We start from the raw sequence: 20,287 nt of genomic DNA, 5'->3' as shown, positions 1-20,287 counted from the left end.
AGCGAGAAATCGTTGTTTTGCATCGAAATATGCGGTTTTCTGTAAGAATTTTGATAATTTCGTGCAGAATTCTGCGGTTTTCTTGCAATTCAGCTGTTGAATCTAGGTAAAAAGTCATGATTTTGTAGATTTCGTGCTCTTCTTTGCGAATTCAAGCCAGAATACAACGAAAATCAGCGAGAAATCGTCGTTTTGCATCGAAATATGCGGTTTTCGGTAAGAATTTTGATGATTTCGTGCAGAATTCTGCTGTTTTCTTGCAATTCAGCCGTTGAATCTTGGTAAAAAGTCATGATTTGGTAGATTCCGTGCTCTTCTTTGCGAATTCAAGCCAGAAAACAACGAAAATCGGCGAGAAATCGTCGTTTTGCATCGAAATATGCGGTTTTCTGTAAGAATTTTGATGATTTCGTGCAGAATTCCGCTGTTTTCTTGCAATTCAGCCGTTGAATCTTGGTAAAAAGTCATGATTTTGTAGATTCCGTGCTCTTCTTTGCGAATTCAAGATAGAAAACAACGAAAATCAGCGAGAAATCGTCGTTTTGCATCGAAATATGCGGTTTTCTCTAAGAATTTTGATGATTTCGTGCAGAATTCTGCTGTTTTCTTGCAATTCAGCTGTTGAATCTTGGTAAAAAGTGATGATTTTGTAGATTTCGTGCTCTTCTTTGCGAATTCAAGCCAGAAAACAACGAAAATCGGCAAGAAATCGTCGTTTGGCATCGAAATATGCGGTTTTCTCTAAGAATTTTGACGATTTCGTGCAGAATTCTGCTGTTTTCTTGCAATTCAGCCGTTGAATCTTGGTAAAAAGTCATGATTTTGTAGATTTCGTGCTCTACTTTGGGAATTCAAGATAGAAAACAACGAAAATCAGCGAGAAATCGTCGTTTTGCATCGAAATATGCGGTTTCCTCTAAGAATTTTGATGATTTCGTGCAGAATTCTGCTGTTTTCTTGCAATTCAGCCGTTGAATCTTGGTAAAAAGTCTTGATTTTGTAGATTTCGTGCTCTTCTTTGCGAATTCAAGCCAGAAAACAACGAAAATCGGCGAGAAATCGTCGTTTTGCATCGAAATATGCGGTTTTCTGAAAGAATTTTGATGATTTCGTGCAGAATTCTGCTGTTTTCTTGCAATTCAGCCGTTGAATCTTGGTAAAAAGTCATGATTTTGTAGATTTCGTGCTCTTCTTTGCGAATTCAAGCCAGAAAACAACGAAAATCGGCGAGAAATCGTCGTTTTGCATCGAAATATGCGGTTTTCTCTAAGAATTTTGATGATTTCGTGCAGAATTCTGCTGTTTTCTTGCAATTCAGCCGTTGAATCTTGGTAAAAAGTGATAATTTTGTAGATTTCGTGCTCTTCTTTGCGAATTCAAGCCAGAAAACAACGAAAATCGGCGAGAAATCGTCGTTTTGCATCGAAATATGCGGTTTTCTCTAAGAATTTTGACGATTTCGTGCAGAATTCTGCTGTTTTCTTGCAATTCAGCTGTTGAATCTAGGTAAAAAGTCATGATTTTGTAGATTTCGTGCTCTTCTTGGCGAATTCAAGATAGTAAACAACGAAAATCGGCGAGAAATCGTTGTTTTGCATCGAAATATGCAGTTTTCTCTAAGAATTTTGATGATTTCGTGCAGAGTTCTGCTGTTTTCTTGCAATTCAGCCGTTGAATCTTTGTAAAAAGTCATGATTTTGTAGATTTCGTGCTCTTCTTTGCGAATTCAAGCCAGAAAACAACGAAAATCGGCGAGAAATCGTCGTTTTGCATCGAAATATGCGGTTTTCTGTAAGAATTTTGATTTCGTGCAGAATTCTGCTGTTTTCTTGCAATTCAGCCGTTGAATCTTGGTAAAAAGTCATGATTTTGTAGACTCCGTGCTCTTCTTTGCGAATTCAAGTTAGAAAACAACGAAAATCAGCGAGAAATCGTCGTTTTGCATCGAAATATGCGGTTTTCTCTAAGAATTTTGATGATTTCGTGCAGAATTCTGCTGTTTTCTTGCAATTCAGCCGTTGAATCTTGGTAAAAAGTCATGATTTTGTAGATTTCGTGCTCTTCTTTGCGAATTCAAGCCAGAAAACAACGAAAATCGGCGAGAAATCGTTGTTTTGCATCGAAATATGCGGTTTTCTGTTAGAATTTTGATGATTTCGTGCAGAATTCTGCTGTTTTCTTGCAATTCAGCCGTAGAATCTTGGTAAAAAGTGATGATTTTGTAGATTTCGTGCTCTTCTTTGCGAATTCAAGCCAGAAAACAACGAAAATCAGCGAGAAATCGTTGTTTTGCATCGAAATATGCGGTTTTCTGTAAGAATTTTGATAATTTCGTGCAGAATTCTGCGGTTTTCTTGCAATTCAGCTGTTGAATCTAGGTAAAAAGTCATGATTTTGTAGATTTCGTGCTCTTCTTTGCGAATTCAAGCCAGAATACAACGAAAATCGGCGAGAAATCGTTGTTTTGCATCGAAATATGCGGTTTTCTGTAAGAATTTTGATGATTTCGTGCAGAATTCTGCTGTTTTCTTGCAATTCAGCCGTTGAATCTTGGTAAAAAGTGATGATTTTGTAGATTTCGTGCTCTTCTTTGCGAATTCAAGCCAGAAAACAACGAAAATCGGCGAGAAATCGTCGTTTTCCATCGAAATATGCGGTTTTCTGAAAGAATTTTGATGATTTCGTGCAGAATTCTGCTGTTTTCTTGCAATTCAGCCGCTGAATCTTGGTAAAAAGTCATGATTTTGTAGATTTCGTGCTCTTCTTTGCGAATTCAAGCCAGAAAACAACGAAAATCGGCGAGAAATCGTCGTTTTGCATCGAAATATGCGGTTTTCTGTAAGAATTTTGATGATTTCGTGCAGAATTCTGCTGTTTTCTTGCAATTCAGCCGTTGAACCTTGTTAAAAATCATGATTTTGTAGACTCCGTGCTCTTCTTTGCGAATTCAAGATTGAAAACAACGAAAATCAGCGAGAAATCGTCGTTTTGCATCGAAATATGCGGTTTTCTCTAAGAATTTTGATGATTTCGTGCAGAATTCTGCTGTTTTCTTGCAATTCAGCCGTTGAATCTTGGTAAAAAGTGATGATTTTGTAGATTTCGTGCTCTTCTTTGCGAATTCAAGCCAGAAAACAACGAAAATCGGCGAGAAATCGTCGTTTTGCATCGAAATATGCGGTTTTCTGTAAGAATTTTGATGATTTCGTGCAGAATTCTGCTGTTTTCTTGCAATTCAGCCGTTGAATCTTGGTAAAAAGTCATGATTTTGTAGATTTCGTGCTCTTCTTTGCGAATTCAAGCCAGAAAACAACGAAAATCGGCGAGAAATCGTTGTTTTGCATCGAAATATGCGGTTTTCTGTTAGAATTTTGATGATTTCGTGCAGAATTCTGCTGTTTTCTTGCAATTCAGCCGTAGAATCTTGGTAAAAAGTGATGATTTTGTAGATTTCGTGCTCTTCTTTGCGAATTCAAGCCAGAAAACAACGAAAATCAGCGAGAAATCGTTGTTTTGCCTCGAAATATGCGGTTTTCTGTAAGAATTTTGATAATTTCGTGCAGAATTCTGCGGTTTTCTTGCAATTCAGCCGTTGAATCTAGGTAAAAAGTCATGATTTTGTAGATTTCGTGCTCTTCTTTGCGAATTCAAGCCAGAATACAACGAAAATCGGCGAGAAATCGTTGTTTTGCATCGAAATATGCGGTTTTCTGTAAGAATTTTGATGATTTCGTGCAGAATTCTGCTGTTTTCTTGCAATTCAGCCGTTGAATCTAGGTAAAAAGTCATGATTTTGTAGATTTCGTGCTCTTCTTGGCGAATTCAAAATAGAAAACAACGAAAATCGGCGAGAAATCGTTGTTTTGCATCGAAATATGCAGTTTTCTCTAAGAATTTTGATGATATTGTGCAGAATTTTGCTGTTTTCTTGCAATTCAGCCGTTGAATCTTGGTAAAAAGTCATGATTTTGTAGATTTCGTGCTCTTCTTTGCGAATTCAAGATAGAAAACAACGAAAATAAGCGAGAAAACGTCGTTTTGCATCGAAATATGCGGTTTTCTCTAAGAATTTTGATGATTTCGTGCAGAATTCTGCTGTTTTCTTGCAATTCAGCCGTTGAATCTTGGTAAAAAGTCATGATTTTGTAGATTTCGTGCTTTTTTGCAAATTCATGCCAGAAAACAACGAAAATCGGCGAGAAATCGTCGTTTTGCATCGAAATATGCGGTTTTCTCTAAGAATTTTGATGATTTCGTGCAGAATTCTGCTGTTTTCTTGCAATTCAGCCGTTGAATCTTGGTAAAAAGTGATAATTTTGTAGATTTCGTGCTCTTCTTTGCGAATTCAAGCCAGAAAACAACGAAAATCGGCGAGAAATCGTCGTTTTGCATCGAAATATGCGGTTTTCTCTAAGAATTTTGACGATTTCGTGCAGAATTCTGCTGTTTTCTTGCAATTCAGCTGTTGAATCTAGGTAAAAAGTCATGATTTTGTAGAGTTCGTGCTCTTCTTGGCGAATTCAAGATAGAAAACAACGAAAATCGGCGAGAAATCGTTGTTTTGCATCGAAATATGCAGTTTTCTCTAAGAATTTTGATGATTTCGTGCAGAGTTCTGCTGTTTTCTTGCAATTCAGCCGTTGAAACTTTGTAAAAAGTCATGATTTTGTAGATTTCGTGCTCTTTTTTGCGAATTTAAGACAGAAAACAACGAAAATCGGCGAGAAATCGTCGTTTTGCATCGAAATATGCGGTTTTCTGTAAGAATTTTGATTTCGTGCAGAATTCTGCTGTTTTCTTGCAATTCAGCCGTTGAATCTTGGTAAAAAGTCATGATTTTGTAGACTCCGTGCTCTTCTTTGCGAATTCAAGATAGAAAACAACGAAAATCAGCGAGAAATCGTCGTTTTGCATCGAAATATGCGGTTTTCTCTAAGAATTTTGATGATTTCGTGCAGAATTCTGCTGTTTTCTTGCAATTCAGCGGTTGAATCTTGGTAAAAAGTGATGATTTTCTCTAGATTTCGTGCTCTTCTTTACGAATTCAAGCCAGAAAACAACGAAAATCGGCGAGAAATCGTCGTTTTGCATCGAAATATGCGGTTTTCTCTAAGAATTTTGATGATTTCGTGCAGAATTCTGCTGTTTTCTTGCAATTCAGCCGTTGAATCTTGGTAAAAAGTCATGATTTTGTAGATTTCGTGCTCTTCTTTGCGAATTCAAGCCAGAAAACAACGAAAATCGGCGAGAAATCATTGTTTTGCCTCGAAATATGCGGTTTTCTGTAAGAATTTTGATGATTTCGTGCAGAATTCTGCTGTTTTCTTGCAATTCAGCCGTAGAATCTTGGTAAAAAGTGATGGTTTTGTAGATTTCGTGCTCTTCTTTGCGAATTCAAGCCAGAAAACAACGAAAATCAGCGAGAAATCGTTGTTTTGCATCGAAATATGCGGTTTTCTGTAAGAATTTTGATAATTTCGTGCAGAATTCTGCGGTTTTCTTGCAATTCAGCCGTTGAATCTAGGTAAAAAGTCATGATTTTGTAGATTTCGTGCTCTTCTTTGCGAATTCAAGCCAGAATACAACGAAAATCGGCGAGAAATCGTTGTTTTGCATCGAAATATGCGGTTTTCTGTAAGAATTTTGATGATTTCTTGCAGAATTCTGCTGTTTTCTTGCAATTCAGCCGTTGAATCTTGGTAAAAAGTCATGATTTTGTAGATTTCGTGCTCTTCTTTGCAAATTCAAGCCAGAAAACAACGAAAATCGGCGAGAAATTGTCGTTTTGCATCGAAATATGCGGTTTTCAGTAAGAATTTTGATGATTTTGTACAGAATTCTGCTGTTTTCTTGCAATTCAGCCGTTGAATCTTGGTAAAAAGTCATGATTTTGTAGATTTCGTGCTTTTCTTTGCGAATTCAAGATAGAAAACAACGAAAATCAGCGAGAAATCGTTGTTTTGCATCGAAATATGCAGTTTTCTCTAAGAATTTTGATGATTTTGTACAGAATTCTGCTGTTTTCTTGCAATTCAGCCGTTGAATCTTGGTAAAAAGTCATGATTTTGTAGATTTCGTGCTCTTCTTTGCGAATTCAAGATAGAAAACAACGAAAATCAGCGAGAAAACGTCGTTTTGCATCGAAATATGCGGTTTTCTGTAAGAATTTTGATGATTTCGTGCAGAATTCTGCTGTTTTCTTGCAATTCAGCCGTTGAATCTTGGTAAAAAGTCATGATTTTGTAGATTTCGTGTTCTTCTTTGCAAATTCAAGCCAGAAAACAACGAAAATCGGCGAGAAATCGTCGTTTTGCATCGAAATATGCGGTTTTCTGTAAGAATTTTGATGATTTCGTGCAGAATTCTGCTGTTTTCTTGCAATTCAGCTGTTGAATCTAGGTAAAAAGTCATGATTTTGTAGATTACGTGCTCTTCTTGGCGAATTCAAGATAGAAAACAACGAAAATCGGCGAGAAATCGTTGTTTTGCATCGAAATATGCAGTTTCCTCCAAGAATTTTGATGATTTTGCGCAGAATTCTGCTGTTTTCTTGCAATTCAGCCGTTGAATCTTGGTAAAAAGTCATGATTTTGTAGATTTCGTGCTCTTCATTGCAAATTCAAGCCAGAAAACAACGAAAATCGGCGAGAAATTGTCGTTTTGCATCGAAATATGCGGTTTTCTGTAAGAATTTTGATGATTTCGTGCAGAATTCTGCTGTTTTCTTGCAATTCAGCCGTTGAATCTAGGTAAAAAGTCATGATTTTGTAGATTTCGTGCTCTTCTTTGCAAATTCATGCCAGAAAACAACGAAAATCGGCGAGAAATTGTCGTTTTGCATCGAAATATGCGGTTTTCTGTAAGAATTTTGATGATTTCGTGCAGAATTCTGCTGTTTTCTTGCAATTCAGCCGTAGAATCTTGGTAAAAAGTCATGATTTTGTAGATTTAGTGCTCTTCTTTGCGAATTCAAGCCAGAAAACAACGAAAATCGGCGAGAAATCGTCATTTTGCATCGAATATGCGGTTTTCTGTAAGAATTTTGATGATTTCGTGCAGAATTCTGCGGTTTTCTTGCAATTCAGCCGTTGAATCTTGGTAAAAAGTCATGATTTTGTAGATTTCGTGCTCTTCTTTGCGAATTCAAGCCAGAAAACAACGAAAATCGGCGAGAAATCGTCGTTTTGCATCGAAATATGCGGTTTTCTGTAAGAATTTTGATGATTTCGTGCAGAATTCTGCGGTTTTCTTGCAATTCAGCCGTAGAATCATGGTAAAAAGTGATGATTTTATAGATTTCGTGCTCTTCTTTGCGAATTCAAGCCAGAAAACAACGAAAATCGGCGAGAAATCGTTGTTTTGCATCGAAATATGCGGTTTTCTGTAAGAATTTTGATGATTTCGTGCAGAATTCTGCTGTTTTCTTGCAATTCAGCCGTTGAATCTTGGTAAAAAGTCATGATTTTTTGGATTTCGTGCTCTTCTTTGCGAATTCAAGCCAGAAAACAACGAAAATCGGCGAGAAATCGACGTTTTGCATCGAAAAATGCGGTTTTCTGTAAGAATTTTGATGATTTCGTGCAGAATTCTGCGGTTTTCTTGCAATTCAGCCGTTGAATCTTGGTAAAAAGTCATGATTTTGTAGATTTCGTGCTCTTCTTTGCGAATTCAAACCAGAAAACAACGAAAATCGGCGAGAAATCGTCGTTTTGCATCGAAATATGCGGTTTTCTGTAAGAATTTTGATGATTTCGTGCAGAATTCTGCTGTTTTCTTGCAATTCAGCCGTTGAATCTTAATAAAAAGTCATGATTTTGTAGATTTCGTGCTCTTCTTTGCGAACTCAAGCCAGAAAACCACGAAAATCGGCGAGAAATCGTCGTTTTGCATCGAAATATGCGGTTTTCTCTAAGAATTTTGATGATTTCGTGCAGAATTCTGCTGTTTTCTTGCAATTCAGCCGTTGAATCTTGGTAAAAAGTGATGATTTTGTTGATTTCGTGCTCTTCTATGCGAATTCAAGCCAGAAAACAACGAAAATCGGCGAGAAATCGTCGTTTTGCATCGAAATATGCGGTTTTCTCTAAGAATTTTGACGATTTCGTGCAGAATACTGCTGTTTTCTTGCAATTCAGCCGTTGAATCTTGGTAAAAAGTCATGATTTTGTAGATTTCGTGCTCTTCTTTGCGAATTCAAGCCAGAAAACAACGAAAATCGGCGAGAAATCGTCGTTTTGCATCGAAATATGCGGTTTTCTGTAAGAATTTTGATGATTTCGTGCAGAATTCTGCTGTTTTCTTGCAATTCAGCTGTAGAATCTTGGTAAAAAGTGATGATTTTGTAGATTTCGTGCTCTTCTTTGCGAATTCAAGCCAGAAAACAACGAAAATCGGCGAGAAATCGTTGTTTTGCATCGAAATATGCGGTTTTCTGTAAGAATTTTGATGATTTCTTGCAGAATTCTGCTGTTTTCTTGCAATTCAGCCGTTGAATCTTGGTAAAAAGTCATGATTTTGTAGATTTCGTGCTCTTCTTTGCGAATTCAAGCCAGAAAACAACGAAAATCGGCGAGAAATCGTCGTTTTGCATCGAAATATGCGGTTTTCTGTAAGAATTTTGATGATTTCGTGCAGAATTCTGCCATTTTCTTGCGATTCAGCTGTTGAATCTTGGTAAAAAGTCATGATTTTGTAGATTTCGTGCTCTTCTGTGCGAATTCAAGCCAGAAAACAACGAAAATCGGCGAGAAATCGTCGTTTTGCATCGAAATATGCGGTTTTCTGTAAGAATTTTGATGATTTCGTGCAGAATTCTGCTGTTTTCTTGCAATTCAGCCGTTGAATCTTGGTAAAAAGTCATGATTTTGTAGATTTCGTGCTCTTCTTTGCGAATTCAAGCCAGAAAACAACGAAAATCGGCGAGACATCGTCGTTTTGCATCGAAATATGCGGTTTTCTCTAAGAATTTTGACGATTTCGTGCAGAATTCTGCTGTTTTCTTGCAATTCAGCCGTTGAATCTTGGTAAAAAGTCATGATTTTGTAGATTTCGTGCTCTTCTTTGCGAATTCATGCCAGAAAACAACGAAAATCGGCGAGAAATCGTCGTTTTGCATCGAAATATGCGGTTTTCTGTAAGAATTTTGATGATTTCGTGCAGAATTCTGCTGTTTTCTTGCAATTCAGCCGTTGAATCTTGGTAAAAAGTCATGATTTTGTAGATTTCGTGCTCTTCTTTGCGAATTCAAGCCAGAAAACAACGAAAATCGGCGAGAAATCGTCGTTTTGCATCGAAATATGCGGTTTTCTCTAAGAATTTTGATGATTTCGTGCAGAATTCTGCTGTTTTCTTGCAATTCAGCCGTTGAATCTTGGTAAAAAGTGATGATTTTGTAGATTTCGTGCTCTTCTTTGCGAATTCAAGCCAGAAAACAACGAAAATCGGCGAGAAATCGTTGTTTTGCATCGAAATATGCAGTTTTCTCTAAGAATTTTGATGATTTCGTGCAGAATTCTGCTGTTTTCTTGCAATTCAGCCGTTGAATCTTGGTAAAAAGTCATGATTTTGTAGATTTCGTGCTCTTCTTTGCGAATTCAAGCCAGAAAACAACGAAAATCGGCGAGAAATCGTCGTTTTGCTTCGAAATATGCGGTTTTCTGTAAGAATTTTGATGATTTCGTGCAGAATTCTGCTGTTTTCTTGCAATTCAGCCGTAGAATCTTGGTAAAAAGTGATGATTTTGTAGATTTCGTGCTCTTCTTTGCGAATTCAAGCCAGAAAACAACGAAAATCGGCGAGAAATCGTTGTTTTGCATCGAAATATGCGGTTTTCTGTAAGAATTTTGATGATTTCGTGCAGAATTCTGCTGTTTTCTTGCAATTCAGCCGTTGAATCTTAATAAAAAGTCATGATTTTGTAGATTTTGTGCTCTTCTTTGCGAACTCAAGCCAGAAAACCACGAAAATCGGCGAGAAATCGTCGTTTTGCATCGAAATATGCGGTTTTCTCTAAGAATTTTGATGATTTCGTGCAGAATTCTGCTGTTTTCTTGCAATTCAGCCGTTGAATCTTGGTAAAAAGTGATGATTTTGTTGCTTTCGTGGTCTTCTATGCGAATTCAAGCCAGAAAGCAACGAAAATCGGCGAGAAATCGTCGTTTTGCATCGAAATATGCGGTTTTCTCTAAGAATTTTGACGATTTCGTGCAGAATACTGCTGTTTTCTTGCAATTCAGCCGTTGAATCTTGGTAAAAAGTCACGATTCTGTAGATTTCGTGCTCTTCTTGGCGAATTCAAGATAGAAAACAACGAAAATCGGCGAGAAATCGTTGTTTTGCATCGAAATATGCAGTTTTCTGTAAGAATTTTGATGATTTCGTGCAGAATTCTGCTGTTTTCTTGCAATTCAGCCGTAGAATCTTGGTAAAAAGTGATGATTTTGTAGATTTCGTGCTCTTCTTTGCGAATTCAAGCCAGAAAACAACGAAAATCGGCGAAAAATCGTTGTTTTGCATCGAAATATGCGGTTTTCTGTAAGAATTTTGATGATTTCGTGCAGAATTCTGCTGTTTTCTTGCAATTCAGCCGTTGAATCTTGGTAAAAAGTCATTATTTTGTAGATTTCGTGCTCTTCTTTGCGAATTCAAGCCAGAAAACAACGAAAATCGGCGAGAAATCGTTGTTTTGCATCGAAATATGCGGTTTTCTGTAAGAATTTTGATGATTTCGTGCAGAATTCTGCTGTTTTCTTGCAATTCAGCCGTTGAATCTTGGTAAAAAGTCATGATTTTGTAGATTTCGTGCTCTTCTTTGCGAATTCAAGCCAGAAAACAACGAAAATCGGCGAGAAATCGTCGTTTTGCATCGAAATATGCGGTTTTCTGTAAGAATTTTGATGATTTCGTGCAGAATTCTGCTGTTTTCTTGCAATTCAGCCGTTGAATCTTGGTAAAAAGTGATGATTTTGTAGATTTCGTGCTCTTCTTTGCGAATTCAAGCCAGAAAACAACGAAAATCGGCGAGAAATCGTCGTTTTGCATCGAAATATGCGGTTTTCTCTAAGAATTTTGACGATTTCGTGCAGAATACTGCTGTTTTCTTGCAATTCAGCCGTTGAATCTTGGTAAAAAGTCACGATTTTGTAGATTTCGTGCTCTTCTTGGCGAATTCAAGATAGAAAACAACGAAAATCGGCGAGAAATCGTTGTTTTGCATCGAAATATGCAGTTTTCTCTAAGAATTTTGATGACTTCGTGCAGAATTCTGCTGTTTTCTTGCAATTCAGCCGTTGAATCTTGGTAAAAAGTCATGATTTTGTAGATTTCGTGCTCTTCTTTGCGAATTCAAGCCAGAAAACAACGAAAATCGGCGAGAAATCGTCGTTTTGCATCGAAATATGCGGTTTTCTCTAAGAATTTTGACGATTTCGTGCAGAATTCTGCTGTTTTCTTGCAATTCAGCCGTTGAATCTTGGTAAAAAGTCATGATTTTGTAGATTTCGTGCTCTTCTTTGCGAATTCATGCCAGAAAACAACGAAAATCGGCGAGAAATCGTCGTTTTGCATCGAAATATGCGGTTTTCTCTAAGAATTTTGATGATTTCGTGCAGAATTCTGCTGTTTTCTTGCAATTCAGCCGTTGAATCTTGGTAAAAAGTGATGATTTTGTAGATTTCGTGCTCTTCTTTGCGAATTCAAGCCAGAAAACAACGAAAATCGGCGAGAAATCGTTGTTTTGCATCGAAATATGCAGTTTTCTCTAAGAATTTTGATGATTTCGTGCAGAATTCTGCTGTTTTCTTGCAATTCAGCCGTTGAATCTTGGTAAAAAGTCATGATTTTGTAGATTTCGTGCTCTCCTTTGCGAATTCAAGCCAGAAAACAACGAAAATCGGCGAGAAATCGTCGTTTTGCATCGAAATATGCGGTTTTCTCTAAGAATTTTGATGATTTCGTGCAGAATTCTGCTGTTTTCTTGCAATTCAGCCGTTGAATCTTGGTAAAAAGTGATGATTTTGTAGATTTCGTGCTCTTCTTTGCGAATTCAAGCCAGAAAACAACGAAAATCGGCGAGAAATCGTTGTTTTGCATCGAAATATGCAGTTTTCTCTAAGAATTTTGATGATTTCGTGCAGAATTCTGCTGTTTTCTTGCAATTCAGCCGTTGAATCTTGGTAAAAAGTCATGATTTTGTAGATTTCGTGCTCTTCTTTGCGAATTCAAGCCAGAAAACAACGAAAATCGGCGAGAAATCGTCGTTTTGCATCGAAATATGCGGTTTTCTGTACGAATTTTGATGATTTCGTGCAGAATTCTGCTGTTTTCTTGCAATTCAGCCGTAGAATCTTGGTAAAAAGTGATGATTTTGTAGATTTCGTGCTCTTCTTTGCGAATTCAAGCCAGAAAACAACGAAAATCGGCGAGAAATCGTTGTTTTGCATCGAAATATGCGGTTTTCTGTAAGAATTTTGATGATTTCGTGCAGAATTCTGCTGTTTTCTTGCAATTCAGCCGTTGAATCTTAATAAAAAGTCATGATTTTGTAGATTTCGTGCTCTTCTTTGCGAACTCAAGCCAGAAAACCACGAAAATCGGCGAGAAATCGTCGTTTTGCATCGAAATATGCGGTTTTCTCTAAGAATTTTGATGATTTCGTGCAGAATTCTGCTGTTTTCTTGCAATTCAGCCGTTGAATCTTGGTAAAAAGTGATGATTTTGTTGAATTCGTGGTCTTCTATGCGAATTCAAGCCAGAAAACAACGAAAATCGGCGAGAAATCGTCGTTTTGCATCGAAATATGCGGTTTTCTCTAAGAATTTTGACGATTTCGTGCAGAATACTGCTGTTTTCTTGCAATTCAGCCGTTGAATCTTGGTAAAAAGTCACGATTTTGTAGATTTCGTGCTCTTCTTGGCGAATTCAAGATAGAAAACAACGAAAATCGGCGAGAAATCGTTGTTTTGCATCGAAATATGCAGTTTTCTCTAAGAATTTTGATGATTTCGTGCAGAATTCTGCTGTTTTCTTGCAATTCAGCCGTTGAATCTTGGTAAAAAGTCATGATTTTGTAGATTTCGTGCTCTTCTTTGCGAATTCAAGCCAGAAAACATCGAAAATCGGCGAGAAATCGTCGTTTTGCATCGAAATATGCGGTTTTCTGTAAGAATTTTGATGATTTCGTGCAGAATTCTGCTGTTTTCTTGCAATTCAGCCGTAGAATCTTGGTAAAAAGTGATGATTTTGTAGATTTCGTGCTCTTCTTTGCGAATTCAAGCCAGAAAACAACGAAAATTGGCGAAAAATCGTTGTTTTGCATCGAAATATGCGGTTTTCTGTAAGAATTTTGATGATTTCGTGCAGAATTCTGCTGTTTTCTTGCAATTCAGCCGTTGAATCTTCGTAAAAAGTCATGAATTTGTAGATTTCGTGCTCTTCTTTGCGAATTCAAGCCAGAAAACAACGAAAATCGGCGAGAAATCGTCGTTTTGCATCGAAATATGCGGTTTTCTGTAAGAATTTTGATGATTTCGTGCAGAATTCTGCTGTTTTCTTGCAATTCAGCCGTAGAATCTTGGTAAAAAGTGATGATTTTGTAGATTTCGTGCTCTTCTTTGCGAATTCAAGCCAGAAAACAACGAAAATCGGCGAGAAATCGTTGTTTTGCATCGAAATATGCGGTTTTCTGTAAGAATTTTGATGATTTCGTGCAGAATTCTGCTGTTTTCTTGCAATTCAGCCGTTGAATCTTGGTAAAAAGTCATGATTTTTTAGATTTCGTGCTCTTCTTTGCGAATTCAAGCCAGAAAACAACGAAAATCGGCGAGAAATCGACGTTTTGCATCGAAAAATGCGGTTTTCTGTAAGAATTTTGATGATTTCGTGCAGAATTCTGCTGTTTTCGTGCCATTCAGCTGTTGAATCTTGGTAAAAAGTCATGATTTTGTAGATTTCGTGCTCTTCTGTGCGAATTCAAGCCAGAAAACAACGAAAATCGGCGAGAAATCGTCGTTTTGCATCGAAATATGCGGTTTTCTGTAAGAATTTTGATGATTTCGTGCAGAATTCTGCTGTTTTCTTGCAATTCAGCCGTTGAATCTTGGTAAAAAGTCATGATTTTGTAGATTTCGTGCTCTTCTTTGCGAATTCAAGCCAGAAAACAACGAAAATCGGCGAGAAATCGTCGTTTTGCATCGAAATATGCGGTTTTCTCTAAGAATTTTGATGATTTCGTGCAGAATTCTGCTGTTTTCTTGCAATTCAGCCGTTGAATCTTGGTAAAAAGTGATGATTTTGTAGATTTCGTGCTCTTCTTTGCGAATTCAAGCCAGAAAACAACGAAAATCGGCGAGAAATCGTCGTTTTGCATCGAAATATGCGGTTTTCTCTAAGAATTTTGACGATTTCGTGCAGAATTCTGCTGTTTTCTTGCAATTCAGCCGTAGAATCTTGGTAAAAAGTGATGATTTTGTAGATTTCGTGCTCTTCTTTGCGAATTCAAGCCAGAAAACAACGAAAATCGGCGAAAAATCGTCGTTTTGCATCGAAATATGCGGTTTTCTGTAAGAATTTTGATGATTTCGTGCAGAATTCTGCTGTTTTCTTGCAATTCAGCCGTTGAATCTTGGTAAAAAGTCATGATTTTGTAGATTTCGTGCTCTTCTTTGCGAATTCAAGCCAGAAAACAACGAAAATCGGCGAGAAATCGTCGTTTTGCATCGAAATATGCGGTTTTCTCTAAGAATTTTGATGATTTCGTGCAGAATTCTGCTGTTTTCTTGCAATTCAGCCGTTGAATCTTGATAAAAAGTGATGATTTTGTAGATTTCGTGCTCTTCTTTGCGAATTCAAGCCAGAAAACAACGAAAATCGGCGAGAAATCGTCGTTTTGCATCGAAATATGCGGTTTTCTCTAAGAATTTTGACGATTTCGTGCAGAATTCTGCTGTTTTCTTGCAATTCAGCCGTAGAATCTTGGTAAAAAGTGATGATTTTGTAGATTTCGTGCTCTTCTTTGCGAATTCAAGCCAGAAAACAACGAAAATCGGCGAGAAATCGTTGTTTTGCATCGAAATATACGGTTTTCTCTAAGAATTTTGATGATTTCGGGCAGAATTCTGCTGTTTTCTTGCAATTCAGCCGTTAAATCTTGGTAAAAAGTGATGATTTTGTAGATTTCGTGCTCTTCTTTGCGAATTCAAGCCAGAAAACAACGAAAATCGGCGAGAAATCGTCGTTTTGCATCGAAATATGCGGTTTTCTCTAAGAATTTTTTCGATTTCGTGCAGAATTCTGCTGTTTTCTTGCAATTCAGCCGTTGAATCTAGGTAAAAAGTCATGATTTTGTAGATATCGTGCTCTTCTTGGCGAATTCAAGATAGAAGACAACGAAAATCGGCGATAAATCGTTGTTTTGCATCGAAATATGCAGTTTTCTCTAAGAATTTTGATGATTTCGTGCAGAATTCTGCTGTTTTCTTGCAATTCAGCCGTTGAATCTAGGTAAAAAGTCATGATTTTGTTGATTTCGTGCTCCTCTTTGCGAATTCAAGCCAGAAAACACGAAAATCGGCGAGAAATCGTTGTTTTGCATCGAAATATGCTGTTTTCTGTAAGAATTTTGATGATTTCGTGCAGAATTCTGCTGTTTTCTTGCAATTCAGCCGTTGAATCTTGGTAAAAAGTCATGATTTTGTAGATTCCGTGCTCTTCTTTGCGAATTCAAGATAGAAAACAACGAAAATCAGCGAGAAATCGTCGTTTTCCATCGAAATATGCGGTTTTCTCTAAGAATTTTGATGATTTCGTGCAGAATTCTGCTGTTTTCTTGCAATTCAGCCGTTGAATCTTGGTAAAAAGTGATGATTTTGTAGATTTCGTGCTCTTTTTTGCGAATTCAAGCCAGAAAACAACGAAAATCGGCGAGAAATCGTCGTTTTGCATCGAAATATGCGGTTTTCTGTAAGAATTTTGATGATTTCGTGCAGAATTCTGCTGTTTTCTTGCAATTCAGCCGTTGAATCTAGGTAAAAAGTCATGATTTTGTAGATTTCGTGCTCTTCTTGGCGAATTCAAGATAGAAAACAACGAAAATCGGCGAGAAATCGTTGTTTTGCATCGAAATATGCAGTTTTCTCTAAGAATTTTAATGATTTCGTGCAGAATTCTGCTGTTTTCTTGCAATTCAGCTGTTGAATCTTGGTAAAAAGTCATGATTTTGTAGATTTCGTGCTCTTCTTTGCGAATTCATGCCAGAAAACAACGAAAATCGGCGAGAAATCGTCGTTTTGCATCGAAATATGCGGTTTTCTGTAAGAATTTTGATGATTTCGTTCAGAATTCTGCTGTTTTCTAGCAATTCAGCCGTTGAATCTTGGAAAAAATTCATGATTTTGTAGATTTCGTGCTCTTCTTTGCGAATTCAAGCCAGAAAACAACGAAAATCGGCGAGAAATCGTCGTTTTGCATCGAAATATGCGGTTTTCTCTAAGAATTTTGAGGATTTCGTGCAGAATTCTGCTGTTTTCTTGCAATTCAGCCGTAGAATCTTGGTAAAAAGTGATGATTTTGTAGATTTCGTGCTCTTCTTTGCGAATTCAAGCCAGAAAACAATGAAAATCGGCGAGAAATCGTTGTTTTGCATCGAAATATACGGTTTTCTCTAAGAATTTTGATGATTTCGGGCAGAATTCTGCTGTTTTCTTGCAATTCAGCCGTTGAATCTTGGTAAAAAGTGATGATTTTGTAGATTTCGTGCTCTTCTTTGCGAATTCAAGCCAGAAAACAACGAAAATCGGCGAGAAATCGTCGTTTTGCATCGAAATATGCGGTTTTCTCTAAGAATTTTGACGATTTCGTGCAGAATTCTGCTGTTTTCTTGCAATTCAGCCGTTGAATCTAGGTAAAAAGTCATGATTTTGTAGATTTCGTGCTCTTCTTGGCGAATTCAAGATAAAAAACAACGAAAATCGGCGATAAATCGTTGTTTTGCATCGAAATATGCAGTTTTCTCTAAGAATTTTGATGATTTCGTGCGGAATTCTGCTGTTTTCTTGCAATTCAGCCGTTGAATCTGGGAAAAAAGTCATGATTTTGTAGATTTCGTGCTCTTCTTTGCGAATTCAAGCCAGAAAACACGAAAATCGGCGAGAAATCGTTGTTTTGCATCGAAATATGCTGTTTTCTTGCAATTCAGCCGTTGAATCTTGGTAAAAAGTCATGATTTTGTAGATTTCGTGCTCTTCTTTGCGAATTCAAGCCAGAAAACAACGAAAATCGGCGAGAAATCGTCGTTTTGCATCGAAATATGCGATTTTCTGTAAGAATTTTGATGATTTCGTGCAGAATTCTGCTGTTTTCTTGCAATTCAGCCGTTGAATCTTGGTAAAAAGTCATGATTTTGTAGATTCCGTGCTCTTCTTTGCGAATTCAAGATAGAAAACAACGAAAATCAGCGAGAAATCGTCGTTTTCCATCGAAATATGCGGTTTTCTCTAAGAATTTTGATGATTTCGTGCAGAATTCTGCTGTTTTCTTGCAATTCAGCCGTTGAATCTTGGTAAAATGTGATGATTTTGTAGATTTCGTGCTCTTCTTTGCGAATTCAAGCCAGAAAACAACGAAAATCGGCGAGAAATCGTCGTTTTGCATCGAAATATGCGGTTTTCTCTAAGAATTTTGACGATTTCGTGCAGAATTCTGCTGTTTTCTTGCAATTCAGCCGTAGAATCTTGGTAAAAAGTGATGATTTTGTAGATTTCGTGCTCTTCTTTGCGAATTCAAGCCAGAAAACAACGAAAATCGGCGAGAAATCGTCGTTTTGCATCGAAATATGCGGTTTTCTGTAAGAATTTTGATGATTTCGTGCAGAATTCTGCTGTTTTCTTGCAATTCAGCCGTTGAATCTTGGTAAAAAGTCATGATTTTGTAGATTTCGTGCTCTTCTTTGCGAATTCAAGCCAGAAAACAACGAAAATCGGCGAGAAATCGTCGTTTTGCATCGAAATATGCGGTTTTCTGTAAGAATTTTGATGATTTCGTGCAGAATTCTGCTGTTTTCTTGCAATTCAGCCGTAGACTCTTGGTAAAAAGTGATGATTTTGTAGATTTCGTGCTCTTCTTTGCGAATTCAAGCCAGAAAACAACGAAAATCGGCGAGAAATCGTTGTTTTGCATCGAAATATGCGGTTTTCTGTAAGAATTTTGATGATTTCGTGCAGAATTCTGCTGTTTTCTTGCAATTCAGCCGTTGAATCTTGGTAAAAAGTCATGATTTTTTAGATTTCGTGCTCTTCTTTGCGAATTCAAGCCAGAAAACAACGAAAATCGGCGAGAAATCGACGTTTTGCATCGAAAAATGCGGTTTTCTGTAAGAATTTTGATGATTTCGTGCAGAATTCTGCTGTTTTCTTGCGATTCAGCTGTTGAATCTTGGTAAAAAGTCATGATTTTGTAGATTTCGTGCTCTTCTGTGCGAATTCAAGCCAGAAAACAACGAAAATCGGCGAGAAATCGTCGTTTTGCATCGAAATATGCGGTTTTCTGTAAGAATTTTGATGATTTCGTGCAGAATTCTGCTGTTTTCTTGCAATTCAGCCGTTGAATCTTGGTAAAAAGTGATGATTTTGTAGATTTCGTGCTCTTCTTTGCGAATTCAAGCCAGAAAACAACGAAAATCGGCGAGAAATCGTCGTTTTGCATCGAAATATGCGGTTTTCTCTAAGAATTTTGATGATTTCGTGCAGAATTCTGCTGTTTTCTTGCAATTCAGCCGTTGAATCTTGGTAAAAAGTGATGATTTTGTAGATTTCGTGCTCTTCTTTGCGAATTCAAGCCAGAAAACAACGAAAATCGGCGAGAAATCGTCGTTTTGCATCGAAATATGCGGTTTTCTCTAAGAATTTTGACGATTTCGTGCAGAATTCTGCTGTTTTCTTGCAATTCAGCCGTAGAATCTTGGTAAAAAGTGATGATTTTGTAGATTTCGTGCTCTTCTTTGCGAATTCAAGCCAGAAAACAACGAAAATCGGCGAGAAATCGTTGTTTTGCATCGAAATATACGGTTTTCTCTAAGAATTTTGATGATTTCGAGCAGAATTCTGCTGTTTTCTTGCAATTCAGCCGTTGAATCTTGGTAAAAAGTCATGATTTTTTAGATTTCGTGCTCTTCTTTGCGAATTCAAGCCAGAAAACAACGAAAATCGGCGAGAAATCGACGTTTTGCATCGAAAAATGCGGTTTTCTGTAAGAATTTTGATGATTTCGTGCAGAATTCTGCTGTTTTCTTGCGATTCAGCCGTTGAATCTTGGTAAAAAGTCATGATTTTGTAGATTTCGTGCTCTTCTGTGCGAATTCAAGCAAGAAAACAACGAAAATCGGCGAGAAATCGTCGTTTTGCATCGAAATATGCGGTTTTCTGTAAGAATTTTGATGATTTCGTGCAGAATTCTGCTGTTTTCTTGCAATTCAGCCGTTGAATCTTGGTAAAAAGTCATGATTTTGTAGATTTCGTGCTCTTCTTTGCGAATTCAAGCCAGAAAACTACGAAAATCGGCGAGACATCGTCGTTTTGCATCGAAATATGCGGTTTTCTCTAAGAATTTTGACGATTTCGTGCAGAATTCTGCTGTTTTCTTGCAATTCAGCCGTTGAATCTTGGTAAAAAGTCATGATTTTGTAGACTTCGTGCTCTTCTTTGCGAATTCATGCCAGAAAACAACGAAAATCGGCGAGAAATCGTCGTTTTGCATCGAAATATGCGGTTTTCTGTAAGAATTTTGATGATTTCGTGCAGAATTCTGCTGTTTTCTTGCAATTCAGCCGTTGAATCTTGGTAAAAAGTCATGATTTTGTAGATTTCGTGCTCTTCTTTGCGAATTCAAGCCAGAAAACAACAAAAATCGGCGAGAAATCGTCGTTTTGCATCGAAATATGCGGTTTCCTCTAAGAATTTTGATGATTTCGTGCAGAATTCTGCTGTTTTCTTGCAATTCAGCCGTTGAATCTTGGTAAAAAGTGATGATTTTGTAGATTTCGTGCTCTTCTTTTCGAATTCAAGCCAGAAAACAACGAAAATCGGCGAGAAATCGTCGTTTTGCATCGAAATATGCGGTTTTCTCTAAGAATTTTGACGATTTCGTGCAGAATTCTGCTGTTTTCTTGCAATTCAGCCGTAGAATCTTGGTAAAAAGTGATGATTTTGTAGATTTCGTGCTCTTCTTTGCGAATTCAAGCCAGAAAACAACGAAAATCGGCGAGAAATCGTTGTTTTGCATCGAAATATACGGTTTT

Source organism: Gnatocerus cornutus, unplaced genomic scaffold, assembly GCF_029298725.1.
Source record: "Gnatocerus cornutus isolate USDA-ARS CGAHR unplaced genomic scaffold, icGnaCorn1.1 ctg00000032.1, whole genome shotgun sequence".
In the NCBI taxonomy this organism is placed as follows: Eukaryota; Metazoa; Arthropoda; class Insecta; order Coleoptera; family Tenebrionidae; genus Gnatocerus; species Gnatocerus cornutus.
Note: the sequence above shows the minus strand (reverse complement) of the source record.